Genomic DNA, 21,867 nt, shown 5'->3' with positions numbered 1-21,867 from the left:
CGCTTAACGGAGGACAACAGAGACCCATGGGGGGTCCACCATAATGCTGGACATGCGGTAGAGTAGGTCACATATCGCGACTATGCAGGAGCAGGGGTGGAGTGCAGCAGAATGGGGGAATGACATACCAGCCAGCATATCAGACTGAACAACCAGACTATTATGCCCAAGATATCAGGCAGACGCAGATATAGGCGCCGCAACCGGCGCAAACACAAGGTGGACCAATACAGTCACAACAGCCTATGGAATACACACTGCAGACACATGACTTTACGCAGTTACCATAACCAGCGCAGCAAGCACTAGCACAGCAGAAAGTTGCAGCCACAAGCCACACAGATTCTACGAGGCAGACTCCTGTACGGAAACTAGGAGAATGACCGTGGTGGGGGCAATCCCTTCACAGGGACGACTATACCCACAATAGCACAGCCCACAGACAGACTCGATGTGTTCAATCCTATCCGTTAAACCTGACCAGAATGAGGAACCACGTGAAGGTGAGACCATAGGTGACAAGACAATTCTCTTTTCTCATACATAGGGGCGCATCCAGATCGCGTGTTAGGGAAAGGAGCTGCCCGATGTCAGGCATTGCCATTAATGTACAGGGATTCTCTGGGGCTACAGACGTGGTTCCTTTTACCGATGAACGTTCAATTGCCATAGGGGAACAGGACGTGACTACCATGGTTACAATCCCGACAGACACCAGTTACCATAACGTGTAGGGACATGATGGGCCGACTTAACATGACCATTTCATTCGCTGAGCAAGGGAGAATATGCTGAACCCCAGGAATTCGCTACATAGACGTACAAGAACTCAATTCAGGCAACTGCGAGCAGACTGTACAGACGGGGGCGCCAGTGAACCCAGAGTTATTTCAATATGGAGTGCAAGTACTATTAGCATGGCTTCCAGGGATATAGGGCAAGCTGCTTTTTACTCAATGAATTTTGATTCAGACTAGAGATCCCCTTAGAGGAGAAAGAGGGGCAAGTGTTCCCACTTAAACTGGAGACGGCCATCGTAAGGGACGAGAGGGTAGTACTGTACGGGAAAGACGACACTGGAACTGCATGGGCAAAAGTAATTGTGGTAGGAGAAGGGCACAGACCGAGTGACTTGACAAAGAGCTATTTCAAGACAACCGTTCAGACCTTGAGACAGTATTCATTATGATCATTACCTACTGGGTGAGAATTCACCACAGGGAACGGTCTTACTGAAAAAGGCACCAGCGCCATTTCTCCTAGACGACCTAGCGCAAGTACCGAGTGTCTTATGGATTAACAGCCCATATGACGTTGGCCTGCTAAAGGGAGTAGGAGCTGTTAAAATAAAGCTTAAGCCAGGGGCTATCTAACCAAGGGCAAAACACCCTTTGTCCATAGAGGCAGAAGGCATCTTTGAGACGATTTCCGCATTAGTGCAACAAGTGATTTTTGTACCATCGAAATCGCAGTGAAGAAGGCGTCAGGATTTTATTCAGGACTTGTGCCATTTGAACCATATTGTTGAAGCAGAATTCATGTTAGTTCCCAACTCAGCGACAATACTATGTAGCATTCTGCCAGAAGCCACCCATTTCACGGTAATAGATTTGAAGAATGTGTTCTTCTCTATACCACTTAATGAGGAGTCACATGATTTGACATTGTTTCGATAAAGAAATAAAAAGTGGAAACACACGAGGCTACCTCAGGGGTACTGTGAATCACCATCCATATTTAATTGGGTCCTCCAAATGGACCTAGGGAACATACATCTGGACATCAGAGTCATTCAGTATGTAGACGAGATCTTGGTTTGCAGCAGATCCGAATAGCAGTGTCGAAAAGACTCCATATAGTAGCAGAGAAGTGTTACAAGGTGGACAAGGCAAAGTTGCAATATTGCCAGAATTAGGTTTTGTACATTGGACATTTTATCTCACAGGAAGGCAGGAAGGTCACCCCTGAAAGAGCAGAGGCAAGCTTTAGAACGCCACCGCCCCGGACGGTAAGGGAGATCCAGAAATTCTTAGGTTTTTATAATTATTGCAGGGCCTGGGTGTTCGATTATAGCACATATACAAGAGAACCTTTTAGGCAGGCTCCGGGAAGCCCGTGGGGGGGGGGGGAACGGTAATCTGACATGGATAGGAGATTACTGAAGCATTTGAGGAACTGAAAGGGGTGATATGCATGGCCCCAGTATTAGTGATCCCCGTCTACAGAGAGCAATTCAATTGGTTTTCACACTCCAACAGAGCAGTGATGACGGCAGTGCTCACACAAAACTATCTTAGGGCACAAACCAATGGCTTAATACAGCGGGCATTTAGATCAAGTGATGAAAGGACACTATCCTTGCGAACCAGCACTGGCTGCTGCTGCATTTGCATTGGAGAAATCTACAAGTATCACAATGGGGTGTAGTACCACACTTTACGTGGAGCATGTCCTTTTCGCTATCCTTGAAAAGCCCCAGAACACATTGACCAAGGAAAGATTATCTGGATACGAGGTGATCATCTCGACTCCGGTGATAAAAATAGTGAGATGCAGTGCAAACCCAGCAATGTTTATAGATGAACTGTAAGGGAGAGAGACTTTGTACACGACTGTACTACGCACACTGCACGACTACTGTACTATAGTGCAAAGGGGGGCAATGCGAGTGAAACATTGTACTCTTCTACAATAGATACATTGGGTCTGTTGGTTCAAAGTGAATTTCTGGATGACAAGATATTTAATACCTTCTCCCAACAGTCTACATTTTCAGCGGATTCATTCGATTGCATGTTTCATAGTGTAAGTATTTGGCTTCGACAATACTGATTTGTGTTCATATTGTGGTATTTGGTATGTACGGGTTGCAATCTAAAACTGCTGGCTGGCACTTTTTTGTACCATGGACTTTTGTGAGAATTTGATGCAACTAGTACAAACTAGAGAGCATGAAAGGAATGTTTCATGGAATAAGATGGGTCATGAGAGACTGGGTCGATAAGCCCCTCTGGCAGAAGCATCCAGGGAAATAATCTTGCGATCAGTCACCTGCATGAACAACAGACAATTGTAGGAAGAAAATCATTGGGATGAGAGGTCCTCTTCTCATCGTGAAGGCCTAAGCTAGGATTGCTAGAAGGTTCCCTGGTCGGTTTCATACCAGTCTCCTGGTGTGGACCTAAAAGAGCGTAGGTTTGGTAAGTGGGTCCGTTTGTTGCAGTCAGTTTCAGTATGGAGAAGATGCTGGTCTGTTCTTCGTCTTTCAAGACAAATAAAGCGGCCTTGGTTACAAACCCAAACTAAAATGCTTGAGCCAGGGTTTTCTAACAATTCTTTGATCAAAAGATGAACAGTTCAAAATACAGTGCCACAGCGAAGGTGGTAGACAAGTGAACCAATGACATAGGTACAGAATATTGGCGCAAATGAACCATGGAAAAGGTGGGTAGCATTGTTTGCCAGGATCAACAAGAAGCCTGGTGTAATAGCAGGAGGTAACCGACGTGATGTTGGTCTCGTTGCAGCCTTTAAATGATTAGAGCTGCGATCTCCAACATGTACCTTAGAAGCAACATGTTTGTGGCACCCTATTTTGTTGTTCACCAGTTGCTCTGTGTCATGGTGTGGAGGCCTAAAAGGAGGTGATGAAGGGATGAGACGGCACCAGCAGTAGAGCCATAACAGTCCTGGAATGTGCAAGAATGTTGGCTAAGGAGCCTGCCGTGGCTTCAGTCACTTATTTTTGTAGATGCAAGAGTTGAGCTTGTTGCGACCATGCTAATTATTTTTCAGTAAATGTCCTTACTTATTATAGCAATGTCATGGTTAGAAAACCTTGTTGTCTTCGGTATTAATGAGTAAAATAACTAAACCACGTTCCCGTGTTTGTGGCCTAGAGACAAAGGTCATATTCTGTTCCTTTGTACAGCTAGTAGGAGCATGTAGGAGCATAATGGACAAATAAGTTACATGCATACCCAAAATTCCTTTATCAACTAATTTGCTTGCACTGCTTTTTGAACGAGTGAGGAGTTTGATGCCACCATGTATTATATTTATTAGAAATATTACTTTTATTGTCAAATATGTATTATTACATAGTGTTCTAGTGGAAGAATTGTCATTGTTTGATACCATGCCCCCGGTACGTGGATAATGGGCAGATTGCCACATTTTTCATAATTAAACTTGCCCTATATTCCAGTTACTGATAATAGGTTTAAATTAACAAGCCAATTAACCCAAATACAACACCACAACACCCCTATATTAAGTGTCGTCAAATGCTCAGTTTTGGCAAATTTTTGCCACATTTCGTGTAAAATCCCCTTTGAGCAGAATAAAGGAGGCCCCAAATCCGTCTGAAAAATATTTATTCATAACCTCTTTTTCATTAATGTAACAGGCCCCAGGTGCTTTCAAATGCACCAAGTGCCATTACATGCCAAACAACTTCTTAGGAGGTGACCTCTAAAGAACCATTGAAGTGATCTGTAAAGCCTACCATGCAATGATCAGTATTAACCAATATCTAAACATATTTCTCAATTGTTAGTAACATTTAAAAACATGCATCATATTTTATAACATTCACCCAAAATAAAAAAGCAGCTTTAACATTCATAGAAGATATATATAAAAACCTGATTACAATTCATTATACAAAACATAGCTTCCGTGCGCTTCTACGAATCCAGAAACAGAGACATTACAACAAACAGAAAGAAAATGAACCAAATCTTAATCACATTTTGCAGGCACACTTTGTGATTCCTCCTACACACCTTCATTTATTGATCGGTTTTGGGATATATTTACCCCTCAGCAGAATTCCCCTCCATCACCAATCTGCACTTCAGCAGTTACGAACAAAATGGCAGCACTGGCTCCTTTGAGCAACATTGCCTCGCATCAAAACTGCATTGCAGCTAAAAATTATGGCTGCACTGTCTTGCCAAGCACCTATTGGGCAAGATGAAACAGGGAGCACACTGAGAAAGGCTGCCAGTGGGTTTTTCTATGTGCACCAAAGAAAAGAATTGAAAAGCAGCGCTGCTTTGCTGCTAGCTCAGAATTTCCACTTGAAAAAGGAAATCTTTTACATTTAAAATGATGTGCCCTGATGCTCCTTTCATCTGTTAAACAATATACAGTTCTGATCCAGTGAGGCCCAACTATGCCCTGCCATATGCCAGTTGTGCTTCAGCAAAAGAAAACTTTGTTCACTGAATGACAGGGTGTGTCAGGCAAGATCTGGGAAATCACCAGAAACTTCACTCCCAGCTGTACGGAAAAACGCTTCACTTATGCTATAAAATGTCAAAAATAAATGCTTCAAAAGAAACCGCAGCTCTCTGTGCATATATCAATTTCAGTGGACCTGTGCCTTGAACAGATTGCTGTGTAAGAGAAACTGACTAGGGCTGCAAACAATGTTTGGAATCAAGAGGAAAGAGAAAACCGAATTTGAAAAGGCACATCCCAGCAGAATTCAACATGTGTCAAAATGGGCTTTTGCAAACAAGAAAGATATCCGTTTTAAAAGTGTAATGTTGAATAAGGCCCTGTCCTTGCCTAGAAATGTAAGGGGGCTTTGGTTAAAATATAATATGTTTTATTCTAACAGCCTTGCCTTTTGGGCTCAGGAAAACTAAATAAATAATTAAGTAAAACAAATGCATTGGCTGTACTGCGGAACCAGCCAAACAGGTTTCCTGCATGGCTTCAAAGGACAATTGTGTGCTGGAAACAGGAGTGGCCTTCCCCCAAAAGGAGCCACATGGATTTCTGGGACACCTACGTGTTACTTTTGGAAATGACACCTACCATTCACTCAAACTGAGAAACTCCATAGCAGCCCTGGGCTAAATTGACAGTTGGTGGTAGCCTGAAAAGACATGACCATATTTGGAGGAGAAAGAGCCAGCCCATCTGGCTTAAAAGACTGTTTTCATTAATAAACTTTAAGACTTATTTCGATAACCGGGCAACGCAGCAATGAAAATGTTTTACAATTTAAATGTAATTTTTGTGGCTTTAAAACAAGATATCGTGGTTGTCCATAGCATGTACGGGACTGAAATGCCAGGAAAATGTGAATCATGAGAAAAGTGGAACGTTAAAAATGTATGGAAATATGCTCTATGATGATATGTACACATACCTAAAAGTGTGGGGTTTTGGGTGAAGCGGTTCCTACTAAAAAGTGTGAAAAATTATTAGAAGGGCGAAACAAAGTCCGACAAACTTGGGAGTTGGACTACCATGTTCTGTCTGAAATATGCAATCCAACTATGTAATTTTCAAAAGTGCCACAACTGTATAAAGGAGATCCAGAAACCCCACTAAAAATCCCAATAACTAGGGGGAAAAGCTGTGGTACCCTTTTGGGAGTATCCTGTGACCAGACCGGCCTGTTGCCCCACTACCAGCATGCTGTTGTGCCGTGACCAGACATGCCCAACTGTTTTCTGCTAGCAGAGCCCCACGGTTATGTTATGTTACTTTGCATTTATATAGAGCCTTATGTACCATTGGTATGATCTCATGGTGCTGGTAGGTTGAACGCCCTCAGAAACCCAAGTTCAAGTCAGTAGAGAGAAGAGAGAGAGTCATAAGGTGCGTGTGAGCACCGGATATGTGTGCAGCAAGTGTGGCATTCGTGTGATAGCTGCTCCTTAGCGGTAGGTGTGGTGCTTTGGAGATCAAGAGTATGTGTTCATTCTGGCAGGTTGTTATCCAGACCGATTCTGGCTAAGTTAGGCCTGAGGAGAACGCCTAGGCTGGAGGGTGCGTGACCAGCTGTGTTTAGTTAGGATGATGGGGAGTATGAGGCAAGAGATGGTACGAGAACAGCTATACCGAATGGTGTCATAGTATCGCTGTGGTTCTAGTTGAGTGGTGGTGTAAAGAAGAGTAAGCGTGGAGATGTGATATGGTGGTTTACAATAGGTGCTTGAGATCGAGCTCACTGCAATAGTTCCATGCACTCCAGACCGCTCCATGCACTTTGATCATTTTTTGTACAATGTCCATTCCGTGCCCTCTATCTGTTCTGTGCATTCCATCCGTAGCATGTACTCGCTCCGTTCTATGCAACCTATCAGTTCTATGTATTCCTTCTGATCAATGCACTTCGTTCGATCTATGCATGTTATCCTGTCATCATCCGGACTGATCATTTCATTCGTTCAACCCACGTTATCCATTCTCCATGCATCATCCATCCACATACTTGACCCGTTCCATACACCCTGTTTCACCCGTTCCATCCACATAAGTTATCTGTTCATCCACGTACGTTATCCGTTCGTCCACTTACTTCATCCATTCGATCCACTGCACCCTTTTCATCCATCCCCATACTTCACCCGTTCCATCCCCATACTTGTCGGTGACCAGATATTGCCTTGAGTCCAGAAACCCGGATGGCTGTCCCAAATTCCAAACTCCAGCACCGATTCTGAGTATTTCCCCATCCCATAGCAACACATAGCATACCCCATCTTGATACCTTGTCTTTGTCCTGCTCTCAAGCAATGCCATCAATACCCTTATAACTGGTTTAAAACTGTTTGAATTCTCTGTGCATCCTGTCCTTGATTTCTTCCACTCACTTCTGTCTTGTAAGTCCTTAGCAAATTAATGAATTCTCCCTAAGAAAAGAGGCACACTGCGTGAAGGGTTACAAATGCAGCATAACTTTTCTATTCACGGGTGGCGTTTCTCTTTTTTAGCCATAAAATCTAGTTTAAGTGAAACTCGTCCTTTCCTTTCCCAACCAATTTTCTCTTTTAACTGCTTTATTTTCCCAAAACCCAAATCTCCTTCCATATTGAAAATTTCATCCAAATATTATTTAAGAGTCACTCTTTCCCTTCCATATTATCCCTGTGATGGACACCTACCCCCCCCCCCCAGCCTAAAAAACGCATTCCGATTCGGTCTATTTCACCCGCTTCTTTTAAAAACCGTTTTGACAGTTACAACTGCAAAAGAGAAAAATGTAACTTTTCAGTGTGTAATTTTGCCTGGACTGTGTTTTTACTTTCAAGTTGCTTTTTGAACTGTATGCCCTTTGTTGATACCTTGCCTTGTGTGCTAGTAATATTACATCCCTGATATTGTGATAAATCATATTTACCTCATTTATTCAACTATACGCAAATTAATTATTTACCAATTCCGAGTGTCATTTTCTGCAATTGCAAAGATTTGTAAACACTTTTTTGCCTGTTATTTTATGAGGGAAGGTCGGATTAGGATTCTGTTTGCTGCCCTATATCCCCGACTCCTTGCTGCGCCTTTCTATCCACTCAAAATGTGATTAATTTGGGTTTGAGTGAGCTTTGCACGGGGAAATCTTAACTAGAGTGCTATCTACCCGAATAGAAAAAGTGCTCGTTGAGCTTTGGATATGTTCTTGTAGAAGGTCAACCAAGTGTATTTCCTTAGTTTACATTGTAACTATCACCCGACCAAGTGTATTTCCTTAGTTTACATTGTAACCATCACCCGATTAGCGATTGCTGCCCAATATTAAAATTATGTGCTTTTCTTTGATTTTAAAATAAATAAATATTATATTCCCACCAACCGGCCTGGTTCATGGTCCATTGTGACCCGGGGAATTTCTAAAAGGGGGTGTGAGACGGGTTTAGGTGGCAGCCCAATTCGAATTCGTAGAAAATAAAGAAAAAGTATTCTAAGTGAGCGCTACATCATAGGCTAAGGGCAAGAGTCCTGGTCCGATGTGCGACGCCCGATTGGGATCCTTTACAGGGTGGGTAAATTGAAATGTACCATTTGCATCAGCGACCAGCATTTTGGGGATCTTATTTCACAAATTTCTCCTTGCCATTATGTGTACGTAACTCTGCATATAAAGCCAAGGAGGGCAGCTTGTATATATTTTGGACATCTTCCTCTCTCTCCATCGGACAAGCTCTTGCTTTAAGAGCTATTATGAGTAGGCTTAATGTTTGTTTGTTTATTTATTTATATTGCGCACCAGACCCTTAATGTGCCAAATATAGTTTATATTGCACACCCCACACATCCAGAAGGACATCACCCGACTACCCTCATACCACAAGTATTTTTCTTTATCCAGGGAGGCTGTAATCACGCTTACACTGTAATACACTTATGGATTAGCAGAAAATCCCAGATATACTTTTGAAAAATAAGTTAATCTTAAATGGGACAATGCCTTCAAACTGAACACCTATAGTTTGAGCTCATAAGGCGCTACCAGAAGTAGCCAGAGGGAGACCTGCTATTTGGCACAGGAATTTATATTGCAACCCCTCCATCCAGGACATGACAGTTCGAAGGACCCCAGATTTCGCTGCCATAAGAAATCATGGAACTGACCTTTGCCATATATACCTCCAAGCACTTGTTTAATCAGAATGCCCCAAACTTGAAATAAAATCTTTAAAAGCCCTTTAATCCTTAATGAAGCCCTTTCAGCTGTCTCCTTAAAATGATTCACCCAAGCACCTCTCTTTAAGAGTAGCCTCAAATAAAAATGAGACTGCCTCCTCATCTCCACATTCATTTAAAAACCAGCTACAAGGTTTCATCCCGAACACCATAATTCTTGTTTTTATCATATTTAATTTCAAACTATAGAGGCCAAAATAGTCATTTGTGTATAGACGGTCCTATTGGAGACCTGCGGGGATTAAGTCCAAAATAGCTATGTCATTGGCATAAGAAGCATACTATAAAATGTACCCTTCAGAGAGGGTGGACGAACTTTCTTAAGAGAAGTACTGGAAACAAAGTCTGAAAGGAATACATTGGGGCCATTGGTGGGGGAAAACAATGTATAAATCCCCTATCTTGTATATCGGACAGACACTAAGATGCCTGCGTATCCCACTTGGATAAGATTTAATAAACCATTAGGGACCACAATAAAATGTAAATTATAGCACAGGATGTATCAATTAGATTAAATGCTTTCTCCAAATCTGAAAAAAGTCCACATATAATCTCCCTGCCTTAACCTTGGCGCATTTCTCCAAGATGGTGCTCAGAGTGAAGCAGTGGTCCACTGTACTATACCCTCCCCTGAAACCTGCTTAGGAGGGCTCCAGGATTTTGTTATTTTGAGCCCACTCCTCCAGTCTGAGCAACCAACATTTGGAGAATATCTTACTGGCAATGTCCAGTAAGGAAATTGACCTACAAGCATGGGGAACTGGTTGGCCAAGAACTGCTTGTCCACAGAGATGGCATAATGCTGGTCTGAGCAATAGCATTAAACATAAAACAATTTGATGTCATTCTGAAACATGGCCCTCTCTAAAAGCTCCCATTATTGCTCAATACATTATTTGTTCTGTCTTTTAGAAATGTTTATATGCCCTTTTGAAACTTTAAATCAGCCCAGCTGTGTATACACCACTCACTAAATCATGGTTCAATTTTCATTTCGAGATTCGACACTCTGCATCGAGCCAATCGGCATCCCTTTCTACAACCTGGACCCCTTGATCTGGCAGACACCGTTTGCCAATAGCTCTGTCTTGGTTAGTTTCAACCAAAAACTCAAACAAACTGACACTTTCCTTTGTGGCCAGGGACCTTTTAACCTTTTTAAGAGAATATCTTAATTTCTTGTGAATTGGTAATTCTTTCCAATGCCTCCTTGTCGAGATTAGGCATCAGCAACTAGCCCCTCTGGCTGACTCTTTGAGGTGCCTACTCCTGGCCATTGGAAAATGTAACAAGAGAAAATAATCACTCTGTTCAATCAGAAATGCAAAATGTCCTAACATTCCTGAAGAAACGCCAGTCCACGATACAGTAATGATGACTGAGGAACAGTATTACTAGTCATGTGTGCTTAAAAATGTATAATTTGCCACTGAAGAATCCCTGTGCAGAATCCCCAAGTAGACTTGACAATCAGCGGTGTTCCATTGGTGACCAATTTTACTGTCAAAACATTTGAATTACATTTCTTAAAAATATTTTGCCCGAGAAGCTGAAGACCCATGTAATGTTTATTTAGTCCTACTACAGTTTTGAAGACCTTGACTAGTCCTACCTGTCTAAAAATGTCCGACTCCAAGAGAGTCTTTATTCTTGCCTGCATCACCGCGGCATCAAACAACACGGACGAGATTTTTCAAAGTCTGTAAAGCACTGGCCAATCCTGCAGTAGCCTCCTCTTCCGTCACACCCACCCAGGACCTTTGCTCAGCCCTGACTGCACACTTCACCGCAAAAACCCAAGACATCCTTTCCTCTCACTTCCACCCCACTTCATACAACGCCACTGCTCCTCTTCTCACACCCGATGAGGTCGCCAGACAAGCCCGGTCTATGAAGGCCTCATCCAAACAGGTGGACCCCTGCCCCTCCAAAACCATTACGGGCAATATTGACTCTCTCGCTCCAGCCTTTTGGCTGATCTCTGCAATCTCTCTTTTGCCACTGGAGTATTCCCTACTTCTCTTAAGCATTCCATTGTGCACCCTCTGATTAAGAAACCCTCTGCCAACCCCTCCATTCCAGCAAACTACCGCCCCATCTCTATCAACCCTTTTCTGGGCAACTCCTGGAGAAGCTGGCTATCTCTCAGCTCACCCTCCACACTGAATCTGCTGGTTGCCTCCACGACCATCAGTCTGGTTTTAGAGCATCCAGAGGCACAGAAACTGCTTTTCCCACACCTGAAGACGTGCTCTCAAATCTTGACACTAACACTCCCTCTGTCCTCATTCTTCTTGACCTCTCCTCTGCCTTTGACACAGTAAACCACAACATCCTGACCGCACATCTCCGTGACACCCTGGGAGTCACAGGTCAGGCTCTGGCGTGGTTAACCTCCTTCCTTTCCGAACGCCCATCCGAGGTGGAACTTGGGTCCTTTCTCTCTACTATCACTCTTTCAAACTGCAGCTTTCCCCAGGGTTCTAACCTATCCCCCTGGTTCTTCAATTGTCTTCATGGCTGCCCTGGTGCGTGTTAGTACCACTTTCATCTCCAACTTCCAGGGCTATGCTGATGACACGCAACTCTACTTCAGGCTACCCACATCCACCACCTCTACCTCACTCATATCCGACTGTCCACAATTCAGTCATGGTGTGCTGCAAACAACCTCTGCCTCCCCAGCGCCAGTAAGACAGATCGTTCCCATTGGGATCCCTTTTCCCGTTTCCCCACTGTCACTCTGGCCAGCCTCCCTTGGCCTTGCGCCTGCACCCACCTGCGAGGCTAAAAACCTTGGGGTCATCTTCGACTCCACTCCTTCTCCTCTCACATTTCAGACAGCTCTAAAAAAAAAATCTAACCATTGGCTACACCTCCTCAGAGGTACTCTACCTGTTCTCACTTTCTCCCAGCGGCTCACTGTCTCCAGAGCCCTGGTTCGCTCTAGGCTGGACTACTGCAACAGCCTTTTCCTCAAACTCCCTGCCTCTGCAACTCATCCAGAACAGAACCGCAAGACTTCTCCTTGGCCTCAAGCCCTGGGACCACATCTCTCCAGAGCTGAAATCCCTCCACTGGCTGCAAGGAACAAATTCAAGACCCTCTGCATTGTCCACAAGGCTTTCTGGGGCCTGGGACCTACCCATCTGCAACAATGCCTACCTAAACACTGTCCCTCCCGAGCCCTCCTCATCTACCTCCAACCTTCTGCGAGTGAGCCGGTTTTCCAAGCAGAGATTTGGAGGGAGATCTTTATCCTCAGCAGGAGCCCCTCTGGAATTGCCTCCCTGCCGCCATCAGTCTTAAGTCTGATCTCCTTAAGATATTCCTCTTCTCCTCTTCCTTATCTCCTCTTCCTTAGCTCTCCCTCTACCCTGCTAACCTCCCTCTGCTATAGCCCTCTCTCCTTCCTGTTCCACAAAGCTTGCCAACTGGCCGCCGGGTGTACCTCAGTCTCACAGGTCCCTGGCACCCTTGCCAGTCCTCTCGCACTTGCCTCACTGCTAGTCCACTTGGTCAATGACACATGAGAATACCATTCTCTCAGCACTTAACCAGTTCCTGACTAACTGGACTCGATAACGTTAAGTACTGCAAATTAAAAAGTTCTAATAGCAGTCTTAAGTTTATTACATTTCTAGTTTGTGTTGCAATCATGCTTTACCAACTGAGTGCAGATATGTTCCACTGACTGAATGGATGTTACTCACCATTTCATTTGATATGCACATTTTTCTCATTGCACACAAAAGGTTGGAGACCCCACAGAGCAACCTTTTAATCCCCCCAGAACGTGGAAGAGAACTTGTCACAGGTACCGGAAAGAGACTTAGAAGAAGTTGAATGGAACATTCCCAAGTGGCCCACTCTGCAGATCCAGAAGAGAAGCCTTCTCGGTCTGAGGACAATTATGGACTGAAGTGTTCATCAAAGAAAAGGAGGTAGCACAAGTCTCGTGAGAGGAGCCGGACGATTGTCAGAGTCTCACAGGTCCAGTCTAGGGACCAGAGGCAGGGCGATTCTAACTGCCTTAGGAACAGAACCGGCAGAAGCTGTGTGGGAGCCCATTTCAACCGGATGCATGGGGGCAGCCCCCTGCTTGATGCATAAAACAGTCTGAGATACCCCTGGGATGCATACAGTATAACGGGACAAAGGAATACAGCCAGATGTTAACAGCCGCTAATTATCATGAAACAGCCAGTCAGCAGGGAACTGAAACACGAAATGCTTACTGAAAAGCTATACACCGTTCTTTGTCATCAAGTGGCTGATGTGGAGGTTTCAGCAAACACAACTTGTAAAGCGCGCATTTAAAGCCCCAGAACTAAAGTATATATTGATGTGTGTAAGACTGCTGACTGGCAACCTGGGTGGGGGCATTTCTTGGGGACCCCTTGAGGTCCCTTTTTATATGAGAAGGTTGAAAGGCCACGACGCCGTCCCTGATTAGGGAATGACCATCATTGGCGTGCTGGAGCTCCCCATAGCGCTCTTGCATACAGGACATTTGACAAGACGTAAAGATGATTTAAATAACTAGTTCAGACACACGAAGTCGTTGCATGTAGTATTAATTTGCCAGTGACAACCTCTCCTCAACTACTGATGAGGTTACGAGTAAGATCGAATTTAATGACATGTGCGATCGAATAAATGCATTTCTAACAACGTTGTAGGTTTGAATCTCAACTACAGGATACAACCATCTGTCTACACTCATCTTCAATCAAAGGCTAAGAGAATACGATTGTGAGCATCCAAAATACTCATATCAATTGCAGTCCAATTGAACATCTCAAATCCAACCAGTATTGAAATGACAACGATGGAAGAGGACATACTACAAAAAAGCCACCCTAAAGAATCCAAGGTACGTTTCTACAAACCAAACTAGTCCAGCCACAGGGAAAAAGCTGAAGAGTCTCTCCTGCTCGTGCATTTAACATGCCGGTGGATGATTTGCAAGAATGACTCCGATGTTGTCTGCTCGTGCATTTCACACGGGGGTGGGTGCTTTCCAGGGAAGACTCTGATTCTGGACGTATGGGGGGCATCTTGTTGAGCAGCTCAGGTCTCAACATGTTTCTACTGCACCCCGTTTCATATCAAAGGCTGTAATTTTTAGCAAGATATTGGAGAGACCTTCACGTACCGAAACACACACAAACAACGGGAGGCACGTACCTGTTCAGTAAAGTGCCTACTCTGCGGCCACTCCTGTACCACAGCTTCCCACAGACTGCCTCCCCTCACAGAAAAACGGAATATACAGTGCAGAGCAAGCAACTAGCTTCAAGTTAGATGGAAATAGAGAAAGGACTGGAGTGAAGCAACACTTAGTCAAGATTAACCCGGCATCCATTTTAGAAGGGTGCATTTTGTGTACATAATTCTATATCGGTGGCATATTTATTGAAAATATCGCTAAACGATATATTGAATTTATCGCAACATGCATAATGACATATTTCTATGTATAGAAATATGAATCATAGTAATTTAACTTAAATATAAACACGTATATTTATATTGCATATAAATGTTAGTTGTATGTGTTTATTTTATTTATTCATGAACATACTCGCAGCTTCAAAATTATACATTTAAATTAGACGGATCTTCATGGTTCTTGCTTCTTTTCGCTGCTAGTGGATTATGATATCTGAACTGAGCAGCAAGATGACGTCGACCGGCGAAACGTCTACTTCGAAGAGTGGCGCGAAAGCAAGTCTTACACTCTTACTCCCTTTACCCGTAATGCTTGTGCTGCCAGACACCTTTTTGGATGACGTAATTGTGCGCCTTAAGTAGTGTGTTTAAGAACATCAACCCACTACACTCAGTGCGTCACACTTTTCACTGATGCTCGTTGACTTCCTGGGGACAGCAATGTGGATTGCCGAAGCGTCACTTTTGCAGTGCTTTGGGAAATGCAAAAGATACTTGTAAATCGTAATAAAGTAAATGGTGGCCCTCAATTCTAGAGAGTTGGTAATTGAATGCTGGCCAGAAAGTTCATCTGTATGGTAAGAAAACTGTCATAAGTTATGTATTTTTTTTAACGAATGGCATTTTGCTCTTCTTACAAAAATCCTCCTCGTAAAGTCCGTCAGTTAAGAGATAATATATGTCAATAACAAATAGAACTGGAGGAGACATTCTTCATAGATAGCAACATTATCCATTTAATTCGGGAGACATTACTCCCGGGTTTAAAGTTGCAATTTGCAACTTGCAGTCTTGAATTTCCGCGTTATGACTACAAGTCCCAAAGTGTAAAGTTAAACCAGGACTCCACTTTTGTCACCCAAGGACTGATAATGTTGGCATGCATGACTTATAAACAACCTGGTTAGCTGGTGGCCTGGTCCTTAAGGTAACCCACACCTCTCTTACTCCCACAGGCCAAAGGTGGATCCTAACCTGGTGTTCCACGAGAAAATGGGCACAAGTATTGTTGCCGTCCATTCACCCAGGCCTGATGTTCTTTCCTTCCTTTCTTTCCATTCCTCCTACTCTCCTCCCTTCTCTTCCTCGCCATTGGTCTTCGGACTACTGGTACTCCTCTCTCTGTCCCTCTGTACTACTCTCCACGCCCCTCTATACTACCCTAGCTTCCCTCTACTCTTTCCTCCTGCTACACTACTCCATTCCCCCCTACACGCCACCCCTCATCCTTTCACAGTCATCCTCCTTTCACTCTCCCATTCACCTGTTTCATTTACAGGGCTTCCTCTCACCCTCTACGCTTAACATACGCGCACGTTCACACCCAAGTACTGCTTTCTCTCACCAACCAATACCTCACCTTGCACATGTTCTCTTTGATTCTCCTCCACCCTCTGCTGCACTGTCTTTCCGGCACCTGGTCCCTTGGTCCTCCTTAACATCACCCATACAACCCACACTGACCGTTCCTCTTATTAGTGATTTTCAGAGCGCCTTTCATCACATATGTTAATGTTGAAGGTATTTGTATCGCACAACAGGTGATCTGGCGGATCTGAAAAGGAGGGTGTGAAAAAAAAATGGGTTTGGGAGGGCTAGTAGAGTGTAGTGGGAATAGGGGTTTATAGTCATAATTTCGAAACCAATAATGCAGAAAGTCATTTTTTCGAGAAAAAAAGTCTTTTTTTTTTTTAATGCATTTTTTTTCGAAATGGGGGGTGTTCCGTCCCCCCCAACCTCCCTTTTTTAAAAAAATGTTTTTTGTTTTACCCATTTTTTTATCCCGAACCCCAAACTAAATATATAATTTAAAAAAAAACGGAATTCGACATTTTTTTTTTTAGACATTATTTTTTCGAAAAAATGACCGACCACGGGGAATAGGAAAGTGAGAGTTGTGATTTCCTGTTGGCAGCTTCAATTCGGTTTGCACCGTTCGCTGAGCTTGTGCGGTTTTGGGTTGGTGCGACATCCCATGTGCTATTGTGAGGGGTTATGTGTTAGTCTGAGGATTTGCTACCCCTCCCATTTGTAGCCTCATGCATTCTTTGTTGGTGTCCATAATCTATCTCAATACTATTTAGTTCTTTTTTTTCGTGACACTCGCTTTCTTTCCAATTTCAGGATGTCAAATTCATTTGTTAGTAAAATGGGTAGTGCTGTATTGTTTTTTTCCTTTTGACAGCACTTTACATCCTCATGGCACCCAATATTTGGCACCCACTATTTTTAGTATACCATTCAGTTATGTATGACCTATTCGCAATCTGTTTATTCATGTTTCCTGATGTCTGTGCAACTTTTCATTCCATCTTGGGCTGCCTGTAACTACTGGCTGCATTTTATAATATTACTCATTGTTCTTGTCATATGTTTATTAACGTTTTCTTTGATTATTGGGCCCATTTAGCCCTTCACTTAGTAGATTTTTTTTTAATGTCAAGCATAGCTCTTTTCATACGTGCCTTTAATGCTTGGTCTGCCACTTCATTTTCTTCTATCCCTGAGTGACCACGTGCACATGGCATTCTCATTTTTGTTCCTTTTTTACTACATGTGTCATGCCACTGTATAATGTCTAAGATAATTTCTTGCCTAACCCGTTTGCTGCTTTGTATTGATTGAGATGCGCTTCTTGAGTCAGAGTATATAATGTTAAAGCCAACAAAATAGCTAATTATTATCCAGCATAAATGGATCTGTCATCTCTTATTCATGCTATCTTGCAGTTATTCAGTAACGGGAAATGATATGTCAATCCTACTTGTCCCATACCAGGATTTTTAGTCCCATCTGTATAAACCTCTAGCCACTCTTCTTGATTCTCTTTTGTACCCTCTGTATCTCTAACTCTTTATTGTGTATACATTTTATCTGGACATTAAGTCCACCTTTTTGTCTTTTACGTTTCCAAATTGGCAATCTTATGCTGGCACCATTGATGACTTTCCATATTTCTTGTATCGCCAATTTCCCCCCATGCATTCTCAAAATACACGTGTGTTCAGTTTTCACTTATACCTCCTGTTATTGCATGTTCTGAGCTTAATGATGTTTGTTTGCTTCAATATCGGATGTTAAAGCTTGAAAGTCTGACCTCTACTGACATGGCTCCCATTGCGGTGGAAAATGACTACTCGCGATTCCAGTGGATTGATGAACACTTTATGAGTAAAGCAAATAGCAGAGACACAACCAACGGCAACACAAGACTTTGGCGCAAGAGAACCCTGCTTCCCTCCTGTCCCCCCGGTCTCTCATACCCACATGGGTACATGAGTTTCAACGGCAGAGGGGTGGTCCCAACCTGACAAGATCAGAGCTTGCAATATTATTTCTGACCAAGAACAAACTCTCATTATATGGCCTTTGATGCCCGCGCCACTGTTAAGATGGATTTCTGAACTCTGGTGGCCACAGGTTCAGAAGGCCAGCCTAGTTTCTTGGAACAGGGTAACCTTCTGGACAAGCCAGACCAATCACGGTATCTTGGCGGCGGTCAAGACTAGGTCTCGGGAGGGGTGAGGGTGACTGAAAGACCTCAATGAGCACACAAAGTAAAGGACACTTACAAATCACTCCCAGTCAGGTGTGGATATATTAAAAAAACAAATACTTCAAGGCCTTTTGAGTTTCAACACAAATCAAATCACAGTAATGCTATTAAGCCAACACAATCCTATCTAAATACATATATACAAGACCAATGGGCTCTAAAGGGTTAATGCACGAAATGTGTCCACAACCTAAAAGGGGAAGGACACAGGCAGTGCAAATAGTCTTTAGCCCCTTGTACATCCAACACCCTCCTAACTAAGAGGCAGTCCAATCCCTAAGAAGAGTGGAGCCTATTCCTCAAATGTACTTGCACTGCTGGCGCACGTGGTAGTTCAAATGGGCAAAACGGGGTCTCTTCAGGGGCCTGTAACAGCTCAGGAACGTGGGTGAGGCGATTGAAGAATAGGTTCCCACTATTCGAGGAGGGCCTCCACTTGAGGGTAGAGTTGATTCCAAGAGTTGGGAATAGTTTGCTAGCTCGCACTAGCAGTGGAAAGGAGAGGGGCCCCCAGGGGCCTCTGGTGCGTAAAAGTTGATGGAGGTGCTAGGGGCCACCGGCGCACTCCGGACCAAACTTCGGCAGCCGAGTCCACTTCGGTTGCAGGTTCAAGTGCAGCAATTTGACGGTTCCACGGCTTTCAGCCGTGAAGATACAGTGATGATTCCCAAACGGGAGAGTGGTGATTTCTCCGCTCCTGGTGGATGTATCGGGCCAGTTGCACTGCAGCAGGCTTCAGGGGCGAGAGGGGCATAAATGCAGTGCATCTGCAAAGTTCGTCACCACAGCTCCCCAAAACGGGAACTGCATATACTTCCCGGTTCTGGCGCACTCACTTCACTCCAGACGGTTTTTCCGGCTTGGTTACCGCTGGACTCGTAATGTGGCCCCTTGACTCTAGTCTCATTACACACATCTCTAATGTAGCACACTTTGCATTTCATAGCAAATTTGTGTCCTCAGTAACTTGACAATCCATGACTTGGACGTTTTGGGGCGTATCTGAAAAAGAAGTTAGTGCACATTGATAGAGGCAATTACAGACCATTGACAGACAGGACAACCCTAAGATTACAACCACAGCTATGAGCAGGGTATGACCAATAGACGCACCTAACGGTCCTAGTATCCTGAAAATCCAGGACCCAAACAAACCGGGGGTCTCAGTGCTACTGTGTAGAAGGGTTACGGTATGTCAAATGTGAGTGATGATGCCAGTGATGGTGCTTGGGTAATTTCCTATAGAAATGCAGCACTCGCTTGTTACGACTGCACAGACGCCCCCTTGTGAGGCTTGAACGATATCCAGAGCCATATGCTTCTGGAGAACCATAGTTCAGATGGCCTTCTGTTCACGGGACAACGGGTACACAGAGGAGGCAGTAGCATTGGCAACATCCTCAACTCGCTGAGACAATTGCGTCAGTCTGTCTTGGTTTATTTGGACCCTGAAAGCTGGTGTCGGGTATCCCTCTCCTGCAACAAGGTTTCCCAATCGATTCTCTGCCTGGGAGTGGGTTGAGCAGTAAAGGCAGGGGTGTGCCGCACTGCTGGCAGAATATATCTCATGTAAAAACTCCCTCCCCAATTGATGTGCAGCCATGTATAAGCTTTATCCCTACAGATGAAATAAGTTTCGGAATAAGAGTTGCACCCAGATTGAAAGAATGAAAATCTGCGGTCAAAGGTAAAAGTGGCACTATTCATCTCAATCTAAAGTGGGGGGGAGAAAACCAGGGACTAGCGCTACAAACAGGAGATTACAATAAAGCCATTAGTCACTCTTGAGACAGTCAGGTAGGCTTCTTTAGCATGCCCCAAATTTGAAATAAACGGAAAACACACTCAATAAGCACCTTTCGCTTAAGAATTCCAAAGTCGGAGGCCACCAGGGGGCGCACAGGCCATGGCAGCCTGATTGCGGAGCTCCCGCCGAAGCTGGGCCCATCCAGGGGATTGAGCCCCCCCCCAACAAGTGCAACGAGCGGCGAGAGCTGACGACCCCCCCCTGACCTCCTAGCCCCCCCCGGCGTGCAAAGAGACGGCCCTCCAACGGCAAGTGGAACCGGAGAACCACGAGTGCCGGAGCGCGACTGGTACAGCGTCGCGTCTGTCGGCGCAGGAAACAACGGATCCCTCCGTGGCTCGGGAGCCGAGGAGAAAAGCCGGGTCCCCCCCCAGGCCCAGGAGGTGAAAGGCGAGTGTCGGGCGGACGGCGCTCCCCGTGTGGGCCTCAGCGGTGACCCCCCGCCCGTCCTCAGAGGGGGGAGACAGACTCCTTCACGGCGCTGCTCTGGACCCCGCGGCAAGGCGGTGCGGGCCTGTGGGGACGGTGCGGGAGGCCAGGCCCCGCCAGAGGAGGCCCAGGTGAGGACGCTCTCCAGCGACGCTTCACCTCGGGTGGGGGGCGGAGTCGCTCCCCCCACGAGAACCGAGGCATCCACCATCCACGCCCGCCACGGTGAGACCCCGCACCCAGATCTCCCCACCTTGAGTCACAATAATGGCCCCCAGCCAGAGAGCGGGCGGTGCAGACCCCCATGGGCACCGCAGGGGTAGACCCCCAGGGCCGTTCCCCGGAGCGAGAACCCGCTGGACAAAGGAGGTCCCCGGGGACACCGCCCCAGGGGGAAACAGTGAGCCGGCAGTCCAGGTGAGAGGCCCACGCTCTTGGTAAGCGGGGCGAGTGCCCGCCTGCGGGGCTGACCCATCATTCATAAGGGCTAAAGCCCACACCCCGGAGCCATCCACAACACCACGGCCCCGGGTCAGCGCAGCACAACTCCAGGGGCCCACAGGGCCACGACGCACCATGCAGCTAGGAGGCGTTGAACGATTAATACCTGAAGGGAGACCCCACGACCACACCGCTCAAGGGCATTGGAACACACCTTTGGCGTCCCTCACATCATTGGACCCCAGGACCACCCTGAACACGCAAGCGGCCCGCGACCCAGGTGAGGGGCCCTGTCCTCAGCTGGCGGGGCGAGTGCCCGCCTGAAGGACTACCCCACACCCCGCAGGTGATAATCCATTGCCTACAATCCCCTTTGGAGCGACGCACTACGGACTGGTCCCGGGACGGCACAGTGTTCTCCCCAAAGGCCCCTCGGACCGCAGCGGACCCCGCGGCAGGGGATCAGCAGCACCCCATGAGCTGGAAGAAGGCCCTACAAACGTTTCGTTTCCAAGAAACGGAGAACTCCACCGAGGTCCCCACTACCTTCGGAACCATGGCCCACGCTGAATCCGAGGGTCAATCCGCAGCGGCGATGGAGAGGGGCTTTGCCTCCATCCTGCAGGAGATTAGAGAAATGAGATCCGACATTGCCCAGAAGTTCGAGAAACTGGACCAAAGGGTAGACAAAATCGAGGACAGAGTCCTACAAGTGGAAAATTATCAA

At 45.3% G+C, this 21,867-nt stretch overlaps 1 protein-coding gene across 2 annotated transcripts in view; it reads right to left on the bottom strand.

Moving 5' to 3' along the window:
- Positions 1–14,758, bottom strand: part of LARP7 (La ribonucleoprotein 7, transcriptional regulator) — a 681,751-nt gene extending 666,993 nt beyond the window's left edge. Inside the window, exon 1 of one of the 2 annotated variants that reach the window (XM_069630982.1) lies at positions 14,644–14,758. The gene's annotated coding sequence lies outside the window, so the exon portion shown is untranslated. The remainder of the gene's footprint in view (positions 1–14,643) is intronic. The other variant, XM_069630983.1, reaches the window with a different exon arrangement.
- Between the last annotated feature and the right edge of the window lie 7,109 nt (positions 14,759–21,867).

This window comes from Ambystoma mexicanum, chromosome 6q (genome assembly GCF_040938575.1).
Source record: "Ambystoma mexicanum isolate Mex_15411 chromosome 6q, UKY_AmexF1_1, whole genome shotgun sequence".
Classification (NCBI taxonomy): domain Eukaryota; kingdom Metazoa; phylum Chordata; class Amphibia; order Caudata; family Ambystomatidae; genus Ambystoma; species Ambystoma mexicanum.
The sequence above is the reverse complement of the archived record's forward strand: the minus strand, read 5'-3'. Positions and strand labels throughout refer to the sequence as shown.